Source organism: Alligator sinensis, unplaced genomic scaffold (assembly GCF_000455745.1).
Source record: "Alligator sinensis unplaced genomic scaffold, ASM45574v1 scaffold579_1, whole genome shotgun sequence".
Taxonomy (NCBI): Eukaryota; Metazoa; Chordata; order Crocodylia; family Alligatoridae; genus Alligator; species Alligator sinensis.
Window position 1 is genome coordinate 282,198 of NW_005842023.1, and position 3,670 is coordinate 285,867.

At 49.1% G+C, this 3,670-nt stretch overlaps 2 non-coding genes across 2 annotated transcripts; one reads left to right on the top strand and one right to left on the bottom strand.

Moving 5' to 3' along the window:
* Window positions 1-1,126: 1,126 nt before the first annotated feature.
* LOC112550056 lies at window positions 1,127-1,336 on the bottom strand. Its single transcript, XR_003093721.1, has one exon. It is a non-coding gene; the product is annotated as a small nucleolar RNA U3 (small nucleolar RNA).
* Window positions 1,337-2,960: 1,624 nt separating this feature from the next.
* On the top strand, window positions 2,961-3,174 carry LOC112550061. The gene has a single exon (XR_003093726.1). It is a non-coding gene; the product is annotated as a small nucleolar RNA U3 (small nucleolar RNA).
* Window positions 3,175-3,670: the final 496 nt, after the last annotated feature.

Here is a 3,670-nt window from a genome sequence, read left to right on the forward strand (position 1 = left end):
AGCGGGGTCTATGGGAGGGGGACACTGCAGCCACCTGAAAATTTGCTGTAGCCCCTGCTGTCGACCTGGAGCGCAGCCTGGTGCAGCTCCAGCCCCGCCTGCCCCACCTCATGCATATCCAGGGGCACACATCCCCCCATGCCCTCCCAGAGAAGCAGCGAGAGCAGTGTTGGAAACAGCCAGATGAGCTGCCAGATGAGCAGCATGCAGCGGCGGGAGCCGTCCCCCCTCCTTCCCTGCGCCCCTCCCCCCCTCAACAAGCCGCAGCTCAGTCCCATGCACTTGCCCCAGCACTTGCCCCAGCCCCATCTCAGGGGCCTTGATCTGTCCCCCCACACCCCTTCCCTTTCCCCTCCCCTTCCACCACAACAGACTTACCAGCTGGACGCAGCTGTATCAACCACTGTAAAGTCAAAACCCACATCGGAACACTGAAGCAGGGTGTCACTTTATAAACATTGTAAGTGATGTTCATTGTAACTTGAAAAGTCGTAAGTCGAGGACTGCCTGCAAATGCAAACCATGCTCATTAAAAACGGCTATCAGTGCTGTGGTATTAGCAGCATCAACACCTACATGCTCCCAACCCTCTCAAGGTTTCTGAGATTCAAAAACCTTAAACCTTCAAAAATAACAGGTACTAATCAAACTTTCTAATAACAAAGCACCAATAGTGCTGTTATTAAGGAGCATTGTTTAGAGCTGCTATTGTTGGAAGCCATGGAAATAAGGGAAAAGAGCAGCTACAAAACTGACTAGACCCCCATCACTTTCAAGGCTCCTGATCTTGGCCCTTTAACAAATCATTCCCCTGGATTTTTTCAGTCTCCCTTAAAGGAGGCTTCTAGAGCACACACACACAACACAAGCAACTCTACCATTAAACAAAAAAAGGTTAATTTATCAAACAGACAAATATCTTTCAATACTGATGTTCATACATTAAACGCAAAAGATGAGTAGGTCAACAGCAAAGAATAAACCACACCAAAAAAGACCCCTTAAGCCCCAGCTAATTTATCACCACAAACAGAACTAGTAAATCTTAAGAAAGCTAAGCAAAAACATAAATAAAGCTTCCCCTGTGTGCAGAAATGAAAATAAAACCTAAACAAAAACAGGGCTAACCACTCAGCCTGCACCCTCTCCTAGCTTCCGGAAAGAAGCTGATCAGTTATCAAGAATAGATAGTTGTTTCACGCAAGCAGCACAACCCACTTGTTTCATACTCAGAAGAGAGCACTATGACTCCTCATTGTGGCTACCAAAACCAATCACTCTTGGACCTACCTCTCTAGTCACCAACTATAGAAATGACCCCTAAGAGTACTGTTTTAATGTTAGCCCTGACGGTCCCGGCCTAGCCCTGACACACGTGCATCCAGGGCACCATGATCTGGTTCCACCCTGCCAAGCACTGGCCCCCACCAGGCACCTGCAACCCCCAACATTGCCACAGCGCTGCCTGGCTGCCATTTCACTATGTGCCCGCATCTGCCACCACCAAATACCACTGGTGCAGCTTTCCTAGACATCCTGCTCCCTAATTAGCATACAGCCATCCTGCCAGCCAACCAGCACCTCACTGCACTTCTTGGAGCCTCGCCCAGGCCACTCAGTGGAAAAAACCCCTAGGCCGAAGGAAAAAGAGTCAGGAAGGGAAGGGGCCTACATAGGCTTGGGAGGAACCCTTCCCCAGCCAGAGGATAAGGATCAGGATCAGGAGGTCTGGAGAAAAACCACTTTGAGGAAGAGCTCAGTCCTGACTCTGTGCTCCCTGCCTACCCTGGATGGGAGCCCCCCTAATCCTGAAGGAGTTTAGCAAGGTAAGAAAAACCTTAAGCCTGGGCACAAAGGTGCTAGCATCAGTTGGCTAAACAGCAAGGTTGTGCTGTACGGGCACTTTGCCAAACACCAGGGGAGCCTGTCTCTCTGTTTTGACCAGTTTGCATCCTGCATCAGGAGTGCCTTGTGGAAGGCCAGGAACCCCCTCCTTTACAGAAAAACGGACGTAGAAGTAGTGAGTTGCGTGAAGATGGCACTGAGCGAACTCCGGACCTACTACCAGAAATCGGTAGCAGAGGATGGAGAAGACACAGCAAAGGCCACCTGGCACCATTTTCACATAGCCTACTACCTCTATATCTGTTTGCCTGCACAACAGGAGGTTCTTGTGTTTCCCCACTGCAAGGTTCAGTGTCACTTTACAAAAGTCAGAGACTTTGTTATATATATCTAAACCAACCCCGTTACAGAAAAAAAACCTGCACCTGCACACCCGCGCTCCCGGGCACCCGTACAAAGGCCTGCTGGTCACCCATACCCGTTACAGTGTCCACAAACCACGCACAAAACACAAAAAATACACTCTGTCCTTTCTGGTCTCTCTGACCAGCCCTCCCTTCACACCCACCTGTGCCCCACTTCCAGGGTCAGGTACTCAGCTTAACTGGTCTCTTTGTCATTGTCACTCCAGCTTCCGCTGGAGAACCCACTGCTGCTGCTGTTGTCACTGTCGCTGTCCTCCATCCCATTCGTCTGGTCCTCTTCTTTGCTGCTGTCACTCTGTTCTTTCCTCAGCAGGGGTTATATGGTCCTGTGCCAAGTGGTGTTCGCTGCGTATTCTCCATCCTCTGCTACCAATTTCTGGTAGTAGGTCCAGAGTTCACTCAGTGGCATCTTCACGCAACCCACTACCTGGAAGTGTAGTCCAGTTGCCGGTTAGCTAGCAGGATGGCTGTATGCTAATTAGGGAGCAGGGTTGTTTGGGAAAGCTGTGCCAGTGGCATTTGGTGGTGGTGGCTGTGGGCATGTGGTGAAATGGCAGCTGGGCAGGGCTGTGGCAGCACTGGGGGTGAGGGTGCCTGGTGGGGGCCAGTGCTTGGTGAGATGGTGTCGGGTCCTTGTATCTTTGGTGCATGTGCAGCTGGGTGGGGCTGGGTTTGGTCAGGTATAGTACTAGGATTGTACTTCCAGGGATCATTTCTATAGTTGATAACTAGAGAAGTGTGCCTGAAAGTGATTGGACTTGCTAGCCACAATGAGGAGTCATAGTGTTCTTTCCTGAGCATGAAGTGAGTTGGTAGTGCTGTCTGCATGCAGTTGCTACCTTTCTCTTGATGATTGCTCCACTTCTGTTGAGGAGCTGGAGGGAAAGGACACATACTGAGTGGTTAGTCTTGTTATCAAATGTTTAAGAACAGACTGTGTTTTCAGTTTTCTTCATAAGAAGAGCTTTATATATTTTTCTTGTTTCAGCTTATTTACAGTTTGTGCATTTACTGACTTAGTAGCTAGAGCTCTTTAGGAGGTACTTCCCATTTTTCATTCCCATAAAACTATACTGCCCCAGGGAAATTTGCATAAGGAAAACATAGTCTATAATCTTTTGTGGTATTGTCCAAGTGCTAAAGGGGTATAGATAAAAGTATTTATACTCCTCAAGATGATGATGAGGTCACAACACTAAACAGAGAAGTGGTGCTGTTTGGGCATCCATCTTAGCAGAAGCAAACCCCAAGGGCCCACTTTGACCAATTCATCTTCTGTTTCAGGAGCATCCTCCGGAAGACCTAGGACCTGTTCATGTATAAACCTCTCAATGGAGGCCTGTGTCAAAATGTGACTAAATGAGATGCTCCCTCCTGTCGCAGGGCACCAGCGGTGCCTG